The sequence below is a fragment of the Macaca mulatta genome, chromosome 15 (assembly GCF_049350105.2).
Source record: "Macaca mulatta isolate MMU2019108-1 chromosome 15, T2T-MMU8v2.0, whole genome shotgun sequence".
Taxonomy (NCBI): Eukaryota; Metazoa; Chordata; class Mammalia; order Primates; family Cercopithecidae; genus Macaca; species Macaca mulatta.
In genome coordinates, this window is record NC_133420.1 from 63,651,679 (window position 1) to 63,669,326 (window position 17,648).

A 17,648-nucleotide genomic window follows, 5' to 3' on the forward strand; every position below is an offset into this window, starting at 1 on the left:
TGATCTTGGCTCACTGCAACCTCTGCCTCCTGGGTTCAAGCAATTCTTCTGCCTCAGCCTCCCAAATAGCTGGGATTACAGGCGCGTGCCACCATGCCCAGCTAATTTTTGTATTTTTAGTAGAGACGGGGTTTCACCATATTGGCCAGGCTGGTCTTGAACTCCTGACCTTGTGATCTGCCTGCCTCGGCCTCCCAAAGTGCTGGGATTATTACCAGCATGAGCCATTGCGCCTGGCCAATTCCTTCCTTCTAAATGTCTCCCAGTGCCACTCTCTTCTTCATTCCTGTTATTTTCATCCTGGGCTAGTTCTGTACACTCCTCCAGTACCCAGCCTCCAGGGTGGCTTTGTGGCATTCTTAGTCCCGCCTTAGACTACAGACAGTTCCATTCTTCCTGGTATTCTCTGAAGACAAGCACCCATTTCTGGTCATTGTGTCCTCCCCATCCAACCACTCTTTGGTGCCTGGCACATGTGACATGTTTGTAGCATAGAGAGATTCAGAGTGAGGGGCAAGCCAGTAGCAGTGAGACAGAGAGAGAGGAGAGAGAGCTGTGTTACTGGGTGAAGGGGAGGAGATACCTGAGTGGCTGGGGAATCTATGTGACCCGAAGTTTCTGGGAATATCTGGATCACTGAGGCACAGCTCTTCTTGCCTTCTAGGCTCTTTGAGGGTCAGTGACAGTTACCTTGAACTAACTGCTGTGATCAAAGCCCAGGAGAATGCTGAGTACCTTCCACCAGCAAATGTTTTGAGCTGAGGTTTCCTGATAGAGGAGAATTTCGGGTAGATTTCCACAGTGTTGCCTAATTGGGTCTATCGGGTGAAGTCTAAACTCTGAGCCTCTTGCCAAACTTTAAATTGCTTCTGGGATAGGACCTGGCCCCAAAGCAACTGGTCCTAAATTCCCAAGACAGTCTCTATGGGACTCTCTGGAGAGAGTGTGGTGTACAGAGAAGAGAGGGAGCTGGGCCTGGTGCCTGGGCATGGCTTCCCAGCCCGCCCTGGGGTGCAGCCCCTCCAGGCTGGGGCTCCTGGCTGAGCCTCCAGTTTGAGAGCCAGCCTGTGTCTCCTTGTCTCACTGAGTCCCAAGGTCAGGCAAAGACTTCTGGGGCTGCAGTTGCACCTTAGAGCCCTCTACACCCAGGGCCATTTCGAGACACCAGGACAGGAGACAGCAGTTAAAGAGTACATGCCCAAGTCGAGAGTGTGCACCTGTGCTGCCAGGGCAGCTCTGAGAGACATGGCCTCTTGGCCTGCTTGGTTTTTGGCAGGGTAGCACTCAGAAGGACAGGTGAAACCAGAGCCAGTGACATGTCCTGACCTCGGTAAACTGGCAACCTCCCCACTCCACCGGCCTGCCTTCCTGCAAACAATAGATGCAGCCCAATAGGATCCCAGACTGGACCCTAAACTGGGTAAGTGCTAGGGGACCTCTATGGCCAGTTCTTCACCAGCTGGGGGAAAGAGGCATGTACAAAGAGGTCTGTGCAAGGGGAGGGCTAGGGGTAGAATTGGGTTTGGGGATGAAGCAACTAATTCCAAAGCTCTGAAGGCTGCAAGTGTGTCAAGGAAGCAGGCAAGTCTAACAAGAAGAGCCCATAAGGTAGGCTTAGGATTAGTGGAGGAAGGGAAAAGTTAGAAAAAGGCAGATTTCAGGTCCCTGAAGAGCTCTAACAACCTGGGCTTTCTGACAATGACATTACCTTGAGCCCCTTGTTGTCCTAAATGTTTAAGCAGAGGCTGAGAAATCACGTATTGAAGAGAGGATCCTATGGCAGGTGGCTCAGGGGTGGGGACTGGATTGGTTTAATATCTGAAGATTCTGTCAAGCCTCAGATTCTGCACTTCCTGATACCGAATGGAGTTTTTCTCTAAAAATAGTTCCCCGTCCCTTAATTCCTAATATCCTGAGATAATCTTTTTTGGACATTGTATCATTACCATTTAGAACAAAGCACCCCCACTCCCCTTCTTCAGAGGCGTGTGCTGCTCACAAACATCTTCCCTGACCTCAGCTTCTCCACTTTTGAACTGAGAAGGGTTGAAACAGATTAGTGATTCCCAAGACCGGTATACATCAGAAGTACATGGGGGAGCTTTTATTTGAAAAGCAAAGCAATGAACAAAAACAGATTGCTAAGACAATCTGCCAAGGTAGGATCCAGAAATCTGTATTTTTAACCAGCACTTGGGTAGCTATGAGGCAGTTGGCTTTTTGTCATTTTGGGCACCCTGTGTCAGGACCTGATGACATCTGGTGTTCCAGATCTCTTTGGAGATGAAATTGTGGTGATAATCCACAGTGCAGATTTTTGTATTCTAGAAGCTGGAGTAGGTTTGTGTGTGAGCATATCTGCAGATCTTCCAAATGGCATTAATGGGATGGCGTTTCTCATTGAACTTGATGTGGGTGTGATTCAAGGCTTCACCCAACCCAGGCTGGGGGTGTGAATTATGAGTGGTTTCCCACAATCAGGCAAGGCAATATGCCACCAGTCTAGTCCTGGAACAGCAAAGAGGCAGGCAGGTCAGACATGGTTACTGGAGGAAACACATGATTCCTTCTCCCCAAACCAGAATTCTGAAGCCTTTGGAGGGGACTCCATGTTATAGGTTCCAGAAACTCTGTTTTGTCAGATTTTGTAGATCTGGTCAAGATCAGATGAATTGATTTATGCTAACTAAACTCACAAAAGATGGAACTGCAAAAAGATACTGAGTAACAAATAAAACTGTTAAGGAAATAAGAAGTTTTATGTTTTGAAGCCAGCACATTCTCTCCCTGTAAGACTGTCTGTATGAGAAGTTAAATTATAATAGAAACTTGCTGGGTGAGGGAGAGCCAGACACAGAGGAATGGGTCATGTGACCTCAAGGGCCAGGGTCACCAAGCCATAACAGCCTGAGGTCTCCAATTATATGGCAGAGGCAGAGTTGCTCAGAAGCCCCTGATTTCCTACAAAGTGCTACAGACAGCACATGCAGTCGTGTGATATTGCTTTTGGTATATTAATATCATTGTTTAGGCAGAAATGTCCTTCATTTTTTTCATTCAAAGTTTTATTAGATTTCCAGGGTCTATTCTTCCAAGGCCTGATACACAGCCTGGCTTTTAGATAACTTGGTTTTTTACAGTTGAGTCTAACAGGATAAGTTTGTTTATAATTTTAGAGACATCATACTGTAATTCCCATGAATTGACTCAAGCAAGCCGTCAAAAAATAAACATGTATTTTCTGCCTTCATTATTCCTAGGGATGAAAGAGAGAGTTTGAAATGGAAGTATCTAACCAGTCTTCTGTGACAGAATTTGTCTTGCTCGGCCTCTCCGCCCATCCAAAACTAGAGAAAACGTTCTCTGTGCTTATCCTGCTGACGTACCTGGTGATCCTGCTGGGCAACGGGGTCCTCATTCTGGTGACTGTGTCCGACTCCTGCCTGCACACGCCCATGTACTTCTTCATTGGGAACCTCTCCTTCCTGGACATCTGCTACACAACCTCCTCAGTCCCTCTGGTCCTGGACGGTTTCCTCACTCCCAGGAAAACCATCTCCTTCTCAGGCTGTGCAGTGCAGATGTTCCTCTCCTTTGCCATAGGAGCCACAGAGTGTGTTCTCCCGGGCATGATGGCGTTTGATCACTACGTGGCCATCTGCAACCCCCTTAGGTACCCAGTAGTCATGAGCAAGGCTGCCTATGTGCCCATGGCTGCCAGCTCCTGGGTGGCTGGTGGAGCCAACTCCTTGGTGCAGATCTCTCTTGCAGTACAGTTACCCTTCTGTGGGGACAATGTCATCAACCATTTCATCTGTGAGATCCTGGCAGTTTTAAAGTTGGCTTGTGCTGACATCTCCATCAATGTGATCAGCATGGGGGTGGCCAACGTGATCTTCCTGGGGGTCCCAGTCCTGTTCATCTTTGTCTCCTACATCTTCATACTCACCACTATTTTAAAGATTCCCTCAGCTGAGGGGAGGAAAAAGGCTTTCTCCACCTGCTCTGCCCACGTTACTGTGGTGATTATCTTCTATGGAACCATCCTCTCAATGTATGGGAAGCCCAAATCCAAGGATTCCCTAGGGGCAGACAAACAGACCTTTCAGACAAACTCATCTCCCTCTTCTATGGACTTTTGACTCCCATGCTGAACCCCATCATTTACAGTCTGAGCAACAAGGATGTTAAGACTGCTGTGAGAAGCCTGGTGGCTCAGAAATGCTTGACTCAGTGATGAGTTATATCCCATGATCCATGCACTCTGATGGCTCTCACTTGAGAATCTCAATTCCAAGCAAAGCTAGGTGAGGGGCAAGCTCAGTTTAGAGCCATGCTACTCACAATGTGGTCCATGGATCAGCAGTATCAGCATCACCTGGAAGCTTATGAGATGTACAGAGTCTTGGGACCCATTGCAGAACTCCTGAATTGAAATTTGCATTTTAACAAGTTCCCCCAGGTGATTTGTACGGATGTTAAACTTTGAGAAGTATCGGTTAAGGGTCTGTAGTGGATGCTGTGGTGTGCTGCCCGGATTCCTGTTCACTCCACCTAGCACTGAAGCACTCATGAGCCCTGTGAGTACTGACGGTCAACAGCATTCAGTGGAGTCTCTCTGCAGGGTTGCCTTTGACTAAAGAGTACTACCTCACCCAAAGTCACATGCCCTTCTCAAGGTCAACTCATACACAATGATATCAATGTCAGTATAAAGACCCAGTCCTCCTTGCCTCAATGGGGTTATCTCTAAAGGGTCATCCCAGCTGGAGAGCTTTCCCATGGTAGTTCCAGCTCTCCCTCTGCCTATCCCTGCTTCTTCTATCTGCTCACATCCTGTACAGGTGTCGATCTTTTAAAATTTTTATTTATTTTAATTTTTATGAGTACATGGTAGGTGTAGATATTTATGGGGTACATGTGATATTTTGATACAGGTATACAATGCGTAATAATCACATCAGGGTAAATGGGGCACCCATCACCTCAAGCATTTATCTTTTCTTTGTGTTACAAACAATCCAATTATACTCTTCTAGTTATTTTTAAATGTATAATAAATTATTGTTGACTGTAGTCACCTTGTTGTGCTATCACATACTAGACCTAGTATCACATACTAGATCTTATTACTATATTTGTGTACCCATTAGCTATCCTCACTTCTCCTCCCCACCAACCTTCCCAGCCTCTGGTAACCAGTGTTCTACTCTCTATCTCCATGAGTTCAATCGTTTTGATTTTTTGCTCCCACAAATCAGTGAGAACATGCAAAGTGTGTCTTTCTGTCCCTGGCTTATTTCACCTTCATAATGACCTCCGGTTCCATCTATGTTGTTGTAAATGGCAGGATCTCATTTTTTTGATGATGAATAGTACTCTATTGTATATATGTGCTACATTTTCTTTATCCATTTGTCTGCTGATGGACATTTAGGTTGTGTCAAAATCTTGGCTACTGTGAATAATGCTGTAGTAATCATGGGAGTGTACATATCTCGAATATGCTGATTTCCTTTCTTTTGGGTATATACCTAGCACTGGGATTGCTGGATCATATGGTAGCTTTATTTTTAGTTGTTTTGAGGAACCTCCAAACTTCTCCATAATAGTTGTACTAACTTACATTTCCACCAACAGTGTACCAGGGTTCCCTTTTCTCCACATCTCCACCAGAATTTGTTATTGACTGCCTTTTGAATAAAAGCCATTTTAACTGGAGTGAGGTTGTATCTTATTGTAGTTTTTATTTGCATTTCTCTGATGATCAGTGATGTTGAACACCTTTTCATACACCTGTTTACCATTTGTATGTATTCTTTTGAGAAATGTCTAGTCAGATCTTTTGCCCATTTTTTCAGTCAGATTATAAAGCTTCTTTCCTATAGAGTTGTTTAAGCTCCTCATATATTCTGGTAATCAGTCCCTTGTCAGACAGGTAGTTTGCAAATATTTTCTTCCATTCTTTGGGTTGTATCCTCACTTTGTTGATTGTTTCTTTTGCTGAGCAGAAGCTTTTTAACTAGATGTGATCCATTTGTCCATTTTTGCTTTGATCCTGTGCTTGTGGGGTATTACTCAAGAAATCGTTACCCAGTCCAATGTCCTAGAGAGTTTTTGCAATGTTTTCGTTGAGTAGTTTCATAGCTTGAGGTCTTTGATTTAAGTCTTTCATTTTGATTTGATTTTTGCAGAGGGTGAGAGATAGGGGTCTAGTTTCCTTCTGTATATGGATATTCCGTTTTCTAAGCACAGAGGTTTTGATCTTAAAAGCACTTCTCAGTAAATGTTCTGCATGAAAATCTTCCCATCAGCACCAGCTTCCAGGGAACCCAACCAGTGACAGATAACAACAGTCAATCTCAGCACAGGTGTGTCAACAGTATGTATATACACGCCCTTCTCAGGTGTTTTCTGTACTTCCAAGGACAGTAACTTCTTGAATTCTTTTTGTTTAAAAATACCAGTTGTTCCCTAAAATGTTTTTCATAAATTAAATTCCTCTAATTTTCATTTATATACATAAACTTGATTTGTGTTTACTATGTAAATATTTTTACTCTTGAACAGAGGGTGCAGAGAGTAAGCAGGGCTGTTTTAGCTACAGGGCAGGAGGGCTCAGTAGCCAGGTCTTTGACATTTTAATCAAGGACAAAGATGTTTGAGCTCTGGAAAACATGTTAGTCCCTGACTACAACAAAACAAAACAAAACCTAAAAAAAAAATCTTAATTAATTATTTACATAAGAGAGAACATAATGTTCTCTCTACAGAAGGGAACATTATGTAATCTTCAATAATAAGTAAACTCTTTTATTCATGCATCATTATTTTAAAACAATCTGTGGATTAGACACTTCTACTTTGCAAGAATTCCTGCATTTTCATAGTTATTGTTGAGAAATCATAGAATTGTAAATTAAATGAGCCACTTATAAGACAAATAATTTTTAGAAGTAGAAAAATCATCTCAAATTTACCACAAAATTATACATAAAGTGGAATACATGTTCATTTTGACATGATGTGGGCTACGACCTCTAAAAGTAAGAGTGCCCAGGCCTGGAACAGCCATGAGGGGTACGCGATAGTTCCAGATCATATTTGTCTGCAGCACCTGGAGAAGTCATTAACATACAAGTGCTTAAAAAGACACACAACTGTCTTTCCCCTAGTGTCTTTCAATCTCTCTTGCTCCTACTCTTGCGCTCAGAGACTTGTGGCGTGTGTGACTGGTAGACTTCTACAGAGGGCTTAAGTGAGGGCTCAGATGGGTGAAACTTTTTCCTAAGAGAAAATCCAAAATATGCCAGTCTCTAGCTTAAGGTCTGGGGTAGTCTGTGGGCATGGGGACTCCAAACCAGGGAGCTTCAGAGCTTCTTTTCCTCAGTCTTCAGGGAAATGACAAAAGCATCAGTGGAGATGGCCACACCCACACATCGTAATGAGAACTCTGCGCATGTCCCCCTGCAGTGACGTGTGCAATGACATCTATAAGGATGCCAAAGATGGTCAAAGAACTCTGATACCAGCTTCCTTTTCCTTCTTACCAAGGCATAAGTAGTACCCAGAGTCTTTTATTAGCAAATCATTCTGTATCGCTACATGGCCATCTGCAACCCCCTTATATACCCCAGGGTCAAAAGCAAGGCTGCCTACTGCCCATGGCTGTTGGCTCCTGGGTGGCTGGCAAAGCCAACTCCTTATTGCAGATCTCACTAGCCATACAATTACCCTTCTGTGGGGACAACATCGACTTCACTTTATTTATTTATTTTGAGATGGAGTTTTGCTCTTGTTGCCTAGGCTGGAGTGCAGTGGCACGATCTCAGCTCACTGCAACTTCCGCCTCCTGGGTTCAAGCGATTCTTCTGCCTCAGCCTCCCAAGTAGCTGGGATGACAGGTGCCTGCCACCACGCCCAGCTAACTTTTTGTATTTTTAGTAAAGATGGGGTTTCACCACATTGGCCAGGCTGGTCTCAAACTCCTGACCTCAGGTGATCCACCCACCTCGGCCTGCCAAAGTGCTGGGATTACAAGCATGAGCCACTGTAGCTGGCCTCAATTTCCCTTTAACACTAGTCTTTATTTTATGTTTTATTTTGTTTTTAATTGACACATAATAATTTTACATATTATATTCATATACTGGGGTACAGTGTAATGTTTCAATACATATATACATTATGTAATGATCAAATCAGGATGATTAACATATCTATCATGTTAAACACTTGTCATTTCTTTGTGGTAATAACATTCAAAAATTATCTTTTCTACACAATATATCCATTAACAAAATTACACTCGTACCCCACAAATTTATACAAAAAACGAACAACCACCCCAAATCCTCCCTTCCAACTATTCTGAAGTATACAATGCATTATTGTTGGCTATTGTCACTCTACTGTGTAATAGAACACCAGAACTTATTCTTCCTATCTGTAACTTTGTAACCATTCACCAACCACTCCCCATCCCTGGTGACCCCACTCTCCCCGCTAGCCTCTGGTAACCACTATTCTATTTTCTACTTCTATGAGATCAACTTTTTTAGATTTCACATATGAGTGACATTATGTGGGATTTTTTCTTCTGTGTTTGGCTTATTTCATTTAACATAATATCCTCTAGGTTTATCAATGCTGTCAAAAATGATAGGATTTCATTTTTTAAAGAGCTGAATGGGATTTCATCGTGTAAATATATCACATTTTCTTTATTCATTCATCCATTAATGAACACTCAGATTGATTCCATATCTTGGCTATTGTGAATAGTGCTGTGATAAACGTGGAAATGCTTTTATCGCTTTTAACATACTCATTTCGTTTCCTTTGGCTAAATGGCCAGTAGTGGGGTTGCTGGATCATATGGTAATTCTATTTTTAGTTTTTTGAGGAACCTCCACACTGCTGTCCATCATGACTGGACTACTTTGCATTCCCACCGACAGTATATTAAAGATCTCTTTTCACCACATCCACACCAGCATTTGATATTTTTTATCTTTTTGATAATAGCCATCCTAACTGGGGTGAGATGATATCTCATTGTGGTTTTGATTTTCATTTCCCTGATGATTAGTGATGTTGAGCTTTTTTTCATATACCTGTTAGCCATTTGTATGTCTTTCTTGAGGAATGTCTATTCAGATCTTTTGCCCATTTTTAAATCAGATTATTTGTGTTTTCTGGCTCTAGTGTTGTGTGAGTTTCCTATATATTCTGGATATTAACCCCTTGTCAGATGCTTTGTTTGCAAATATATTGATTGCTTTTGATAGAAATTAAGTTTCAACCCAAGGCTCATCACTTACACCCTCTCCCCTCATCCATCCTAAGAAAAACTTCACATCCTCAGGCCCTGCTAAGCAGGCACAGCCATATTCCATATTAACTGATTCTCATATCCCTGGCCCTATTTGAGGTGACTTGAAAGATTCTCTGCCCCTTGTTGTCGAAGATTCCTAACCAAACAGGCCTTAGCAAAATGCTAGTTACCTGCCTTGCCCGTGATACCAGAGCTGCTTCTATCTAAGGCTTGACCATGTTGCTCCCTCACCAACCCCAGAGCTCTCTCTTGTCCTCATTTCCTCTGCTTCAATCTCTATGCTATCCTTTTGTAATAGGGAGGGTAGTGTCAATACCTCTGGCAGAAAGAGTCCCTTCCTAATTGGGATCCAAGCTGCAAATAAATTCCCCATCATCTAAAATTATGGATACCATGACACTTACTATAGGATACCATTTAATGTCCTCTCTGGTCGCACTGGCACAGGGCCTGGCCCTGTTTAATTAATTTGATTAGTTAATTAATTTGATTATTATTTGATGAATAATTTTTTAGTTGTAAGTGGTAAAAACCCAAAGTCAAACCAGCTTAGGCAAAAGGTTGAATTTATTGATTTATGTGACCAAACATTGGGAGGTAAGAGAGGAAGTAAGGTATAACAAGGGACTTGAATGCTGCCCAGACATTCTCTATATTCTCTTTTGTGTGTGTGTGAGCAGAAATTATTTATCCAGTTTTTTTTTTTTTTTTTTTTTGAGACGGAGTCTCACTCTGTCACCCAGGCTGGAGTGCAATGGTACAATCTCCGCTCACTGCAACTTTTGCCTCCCAGGTTCAAGTGATTCTCCTGCCTCAGTCTCCTGAGTAGCTGGGATTACAGGTGCGTGCCACCACATCTGGCTAATTTTTAATAGAGATGGGGTTTCGCCATGTTGGCCAGGCTGGTCTCGAACTCCTGACCTCATGATCTGCCCACCTCGGCCTCCCAAAGTGCTGGGATTACAGGTGTGAGCCACCGTGCCCGGCCAGATACTTTTAAAAAGACATCACAAGAGTAACCTTTAAATTTTTTTAATTGACAGGTAAATATTCTATGTATTTATGTTGTATAACATTGTATTTTTGTTTTCTTTTTTAAAGATAGAGTCTCGCTCTGTCACCCAGGCTGGAGTGCAGTGGGGCAATCATGGTTCACTGCAGCCTTGACCTCCCAGGTTCAAGTGACTCTCCTACCTCAGCCTCCTGAGTAGCTGGAACTATAGACACATGCCACCATGCCCAACTAATTTTTTAAAATTTTTATGTAGAGATGGGGTCTCGCTGTGTTGCCCAGGCTGGCCTCAAACTCCCGGGCTCAAGCAATCCTCCTGTATTGGCCTCCCAAAGAGTCAGGATTATAGACGTGAGCCAGTGTGCCCAGCTATAACACTATGTTTTGATATATGTATACATTGTGGAATGGCTAAATCAAGCTATTTAACATATGCATTACTTCACATACTTATTATTTTTTGTGGTGAGAACCCTTAAAATCTACTCTCTTAGCAACTTTTAAATATGTAATATATTATTATTAACTATAGTCACCATGTTGTACAATAGATCTCTTGAACTTGTTCCTTCTGTATAACTGAAATTTTGTGTCCTTTGACTAATATTTTCCTATTTCCCTCACCCCCTCCAGGCTCTGGTAACTACCACTCTCCTCTCTGTTTCTATAACAGAGTTTGACTTTTTTAGATTCCACATATAAGTGAGATGATGCAGTATTTGTCTTTCTGTGCCTGGCTTATTTCACTTAACATAATGTCCTCCAGTTTCACCCATGTTGTTGCAAATTTAGTATCTCATCTTCTGTTTCTTGCCTCCGTTTTGTTTTCTCATATAGGCATCTTCCACAAGGCTGGCAGTATGGTCTCCAACAATTTTGAAGCTCACCTGTTTTGCTTCAGTCCTGTCTACTTTCCAATGGATTTATAGAATTCCAAGTTAATAAATCCCAGAGGAGGTGTGTGATTGACTTGGCTTAGGATAGTTTCCAATCCTGGTCAATTAGAGTTACTGCAGGTTTTGGAGAAGTGGTATCTATTTAGGAAGTTACCTTCCATTTGTATAGCATAGTTTAAATAAGGGAAGGAGCATTTCCTGAAAGAAGTACATATTTCACTGGGCACAATTGTGCACACCTGTAGTCTCAGCTACTTGGGAGGCTGAGGAAGGAGGATCGCTTGAGCCTTGGGCAACATAACTAGACTCCATCTCTAAAAAATGAGTAAAAATTATTTTTGCCTGGGCACAGTGGCTCACACCTGTAAACCTAGCACTTTGGGAGGCCCAGGCAGGTGGATCACTTGAGGCCAGGAGTTGAGACCAGCCTGGCCAATATAGCCAAACCCTGTCTCTACTAAAAAGAAAATACAAAAATTAGCCAGGTGAGGTCGTGCATGCCTGCACTCCCAACTACTCAGGAGGCTGAAGCATGAGAATTGCTTGAGCCTGGGAAGTGGATGATGCCGTGAATCAAGATTACGCCACTGCACTCCAGCCTGGGTGACAGAGCGAGACTCCATCTCAAAAAAAGAAAAAAAAAAATTTTTTTAAAAGTAAGTACATATTTCAAAAGCAGAAGAGTCCTTAGAGAGGAGAAAATATGTCTCTTACACGTTTTAGACCTAATGTCATTTACCCTGTCTGTATTTATATATATGGTCATTGCAACAATGGTTTCAAATCCCTCCCTGTGTCCAAACCACTGTCATGGAACTCTGCACTGCCCTCCCGTTTGGACTCTGGCTCAGCCAAGAGGCTTGCTTCAGGTCAATGAAATAATGGTGAGTGTGACACAACCAGAACCCATATTGGTGGTTGCTAGGGGCTGGGGGTGAGGAGAAATGGGCAAAAACTTCTTCCGGGTGCAGAGTTTGATTCCGGAGTAATGGAAAGGTCTGAAACTAGATAGAGATGGTAGTCACCCAACATCATCAATGTACAAAATGCCACTGAAGTATTCACTTCCGTGAATTTTATGTTATGTCAATAAAACCTCAATCATTTTTTAAAGAATCTAAAAAACAACCCAATTAAAAATGGGCAAAATGTTTGAATAGACATTTCTCCAAAGAAGATATTCAAATGCCCAATAAGCACATGAAAATATGCTCAATAACATTAGTCATAAGGAAAATGCAAATCGAAACCACAGTTAGATGCCACTGATACCACTCCATTCTGATGAGAATGACTGTAATACAAAAGATGAACAATAACAAGTGTTGGCAAAGGTGTGAAGAGATGGGAACCTTTCTAAACTGCTGGTGGGAATGTAAAATGATGCAGCCACTTTGGAAGACAGTTTGGCAGTTTCTCAAAAAGTTAAACATAGAGTTAACCATATGATCCAGCAATTTCATTCATATATACATATACACACACATATACATCCAAGACAATTAAAAACACATAGTCACACAAAAACTTGCACACAAATGCTCATAGCAGCACTATACATAAAAGCCAAAAATGTAAACAGCTCAAATGTCCATTGACTTGTGAATGGATAAACAAAATGTGTGTGGTACAATGGAATACTATTCAGTAATGGAAAGAAATTAAGTACTGATACATGCATAGAGGAACTTTGAAAATGTTATGCTAAGTGAAAGGAGACATACACAAAGGACCATATATTGTATGATTCTGTTTGTATGAAATGTCTAGAATGGGCAAATCCATTGACAGTAGATTAGTGGCTACTGAGGACTGAAAGGAGGGGGAGTAAAAGGGAACAGTTGCTAGCTGGTACAGTGTTTGAAATTTGTTCAGATATTTTAAAATCCTGGAATTAGATTGTGGTGATGGTTGCATAACCTTGTGAATATACTAGAACCACCAATTGTCTATTTATTTTTATTTTTTATTTTTTAGTGATACAGTCTTGCTCTGTCACCCAGGCTGGAGTGCAGTGGGACAATCATAGCTTACATATCATAGCCTCAAATCCCTGGGCTCAAGCAATCCTCTAACTTCAGCTAGATTACAGGTATGCACCACTAAGCCCAACTAATTGATTTTTGTTTTTTGCTTTGTAGAGATGGGGTCTCGCTCTATTTCCCAGCTTGGTCTTGAACTCCCTGGCCCAGCTGATCCTCCCGCCTCAGCCTCTCAAAACACTGGGATTACAAGTGTGTGCCACCATGCCCAGCCACTAACTGTATATTTTAAGAGTTAATTTTATGGTATTGAATTACATCTCACTTTTTTTTCAGTTCAAAACATTACAATGAGCTTGTTTTTAAGGTTTATTGAAGTATAATTCACATACGCATACACCCTTGGAGTGTAAAAGAAACCCACCTTTTTAAGGTATACAATTCAATGAGTTTTGATACATACTACAGTCATGTAACCATCACTGAAATCAAAAAATAAAATATTTCCTTTATCCTAAATGTTCCTACATGCCCTTTTGCAGTCAGTTCCCTCTCTACCTCTAGCTCCTGGAAACCACTGATCTGAATTCCACTCCTATAGTTTTCTCTTTTCCAGAAAGCCACATAATGAGTCATTCAGTATGTAGGCTTTTCTAAGTATCTTACAATGGACTTGGTTTTAATGGGACTTACCTTGACTACCATCCAGACCCAGCAGTCAAACAACAGGGCTAATTCTCTCTAGAATCCAAGGTTGCCTACAAATAACAATCAAATCTAAGCACTTACTTTACAGAAGGCAATATATCATAGCAGTTAAAATCACAGTATGTAGAATTAGACCAACCTGGGTATATTAGTCTGTTTTCACACTGCTAATAAAGACATATATGACTGGGTAATTTATACAGGAAAAAGGTTTAATGGACTTATAGTTCCACATGGCTGGACAATCATGGCGGAAGGCCTCACAATCATGGTGGAAGGCCTCACAATCATGGCAGAAGGCCTCACGATCATGACAGAAGGTCTCACAATTATGGTGGAAGGCAAGGAGGAGCAAGTCACGTCTTACGTGTATGGCAGCAGGCAAAGAGAGAGCTTGTGCTGGGAAACTCCCCCTTATAAAATAATCAGATCAGCTGGGTATGGCGGCTCATGCCTGTAATCCCAGCAGTTGGGGAGGCCGAGGTGGGCAGATTATCTGAGGTCAGGAGTTCAAGACCAGCCTGGCCAACTTGGTGAAACCCCATCTGTACTAAAAATATGAAAATTAGTTGGGCATGGTGGCACGCATCTGTAATCCCAGCTACTCAGGAGGCTGAGGCAGAAGAATTGCTTGAACCCGGGAGACGGAGGTTACAGTGAGCTGAGATTGTGCCACTGCACTCCAACCTGGGCAACAGAGCAAGACTCCTGTCAAAAAAAAAAAATCATCAGATCTCATGAGACTTATTCACTGTCATGAGAACAGCATGAGAAAGACCTGCCCCCATGATTCAGTTTTCTCCCACTGGGTCCTTCCCACAACATGTGCAAATTCAAGATGAGATTTGGGTGGGGACACAGCCAAACCATATCACTGGGTTTGAATCACAGTTCTAAAATTTCCTGTTGTGATAAACTTCAAAAGTTTACTTAAACTCTCTAAGCCTTTTCCTGATTTCTACAATGTGAATAAAAATACCTATTTCATTGGGTTCTTGAGAAGATTCAATTAAAAAAAGAGAATGAATGTCCACACAATGCTCAGAACATAATAGGCAACTAACAAATAATATCTATTATTACTTTATTACTATTATGATTATTACTGATTGGCAGAAGGCATATGACCTATAAGGACACTTAATTCCTTATTTTCACACAGTTGTCATGCCTTAGAGACTTCCCTAACTATCCCTCCAGCTTCAACTCGCCTGAGTACATGATTTTTGTTCTAGTCTTGTATATCTCATAGCTTCTAGGTTATTTCTATTTCACTAGAGACCTTGGGAAAGTTTATTAATCTCTCTAAGTTTTAGATTCCACATCTAAAACAAGGGATTGATAATATTACTTACCACATAAGGTTGTTGTGAGGTTTGAAAGAGGAAATGTACTTTACCTAGTGCTTGCTACTTAAGTAGAAGAGAAGCCCTCTTACCTGCTGTAGTCAGGGCCAACATTTGGATAGTTAATTTAATTAGCTTTTTCAAAGTTGATGAAGAGGGGGCAGTATTATCTATGTTTACATCCAGTCTTAAACCAATAGTTCTTAAAATGTGATCTAGGGACTCTGGAGAGTCCCTGACACGCTTTGATGGCTCCATGAGGTCACAGCTATTTTTCTAATAATACTAAGATTTTATCTGCCTTTTTCACTATCATTCTCCCACAAGAGTACAGTGGAGTTTCCCAGAAGCTACATGACAAGTGACAATGAAGCAGATTGACTGCAGAAGCAGATGTGAGAATCCAACTGTCTTCTCTTAAACCAGACATTAAAGAGACTGCAAAAAGTGTAAAACAATGCCACTCTTCTCACTAAATGTTTTGGAAAATATAGTTATTTTTAAAATATTTAAATGTTTTAATTTATATTAACGTTTAATGTGTTTATTATTGTTAATTTGAAACATAATAACAAATAATTTATCAGTTTTAATTTCTAACATGGTAAATATTGACAGATATAATCCACATAAATAAAAGTTCTTTGGAATGCTCAATAATTTCTAAGAAAGTAAAGGGGGGGTCTTTTGGTTTCTGGTCTGGCATGTCAGGAGCTTGAAAGTTGTCATTCCATTCTAATAACAAGTGAAAAGCTGAATCAACTGAAAAATCAACAACTCTTCTTAGATCTGTCAGGCAGACACAGAGAATTACAATTTACTGGAGCAGAGACCCACAGGCAAAACCTCCATTGGACAGTACCAGGGTGGGAAAACATGAACTGCAACTAACAAATTGCTGGAGGCTCAGTGTGGACAAGTCTCAGAGTTCAAAAGCCCTTGTGTGTGGGGGGGGTGCTCCCCATACTTTATAGTAACCATTTTGAAATACAACAAAGCTTTTTTTTTTTTTTTTTTTTTTGAGACAGTGTCGCTCTGTTGCCCAGGCTGTAGTGCAGTGGCACTATCTCTGCTCACTTCAACCTCTGCCCCTGCCTACTGGGTTCAAGTGATTCTCCTGCCTCAGCCTCCTGAGTAGCTGGGACTACAGGCATGTGCTACCACATCCAGCTAATATTTTGTATTTTGAGATGGGGTTTCACCATGTTGGTCAGGCTTGTTAAATACAGTAAAGTTCCTCTTCAAAGACACAGTATGTACAACTTTCTTGTTCTTTGTTCTGCAAGTAATCTTTCCTGCCTTTGCCGTGCTCAGACATGTCCACGCATGCCTTAGCTTTAGTCAGTCTATAACTCACGTCCCCTTCTTTATTTGGGAATGTGTTAGCTTCCTAGTTCCCCCAAAAGTGACCTCCTCCTTTCCTTTGTTCCTCCATTGCACGTTTACCTATTTAGGAAAAATTTAAGATCCTGGCCAGTTGGGACCAGTTTAGCATGTGTGGTCCAGTTCCAGCCAATGGAAGCAGGACACAGAAGTAGGGACAGTGTCAGGAATAAATACCCCTGCTTTCCTTTGTTCCTTGTGCTCTTGCAGCAACCAAGAGCATGAGCAGCACCCTTCAGCAGAAGTAAATTTGCCTTGTTGAGAAATCCTTTGTTTGAGTGCTCATTTTCTTTGTGACTCCAAGCAATTGTTTGCAACAGGCTGATCACGAACTCCTGACCTCAAGTGATCCACCTGTCTCAGCCTCCCAAAGTGCTGGGATTACAGGTGTGAGCCACCATGCCTGGCCCAGAGCATTCTTTTACCAAGGTCTAATCTACTGGGGTTTTATCAGAGCCTAACTGACCCAGCATAAGAGAAATGCCTAACTCTAGCAAGCTCCAGACCTTCTGTCCCATCTAAAGGGGAGAAAAAAACTAAGAGGCACTTGTACTGATCACATTCCAGTGACACAGGCTTCCTAAAAGACTGAGACCCAATCATGGGGTTATAGAACACTTCCCACCACCCATCTCTCCCCACCCTACCCTCTACCGCCACATTACTAAAGGCCTATTTACTGCGGGTCCTTTTACCCACTACCTCATGTCTGGCTTTCAACAAAAACTCACAAGGCATATTATAAGGCAAAAAACATAGTTTGATGACAGAACAAACATCAGAACCAGACTCAGATATGGCAGAGATGTTGGAATTATCAGACTAGGAATTTAAATAACTATTATTAATATGCTAATGATTCTCATGGAAAAAGCAGACAACATGCAAAAACCAATGGGTAATCTAAGCAGAGAGATGGAAATTCTGAGAGAGAATAAAAAAGGAATGCTAGGTATCAAAACCACTGTAACCGAAATGCAGAAT

General features: G+C 41.7%; 1 protein-coding gene and 1 pseudogene across 1 annotated transcript in view; one reads left to right on the forward strand and one right to left on the reverse strand.

Moving 5' to 3' along the window:
• The window catches only part of LOC144334634 (olfactory receptor 13C7-like), a 143,846-nt gene that overhangs the window by 31,226 nt on the left and 94,972 nt on the right, over window positions 1-17,648 (reverse strand). The gene's annotated exons all lie outside the window — the stretch shown is intronic.
• LOC100430293 (olfactory receptor 13C7-like) lies at window positions 3,282-4,378 on the forward strand (annotated as a pseudogene).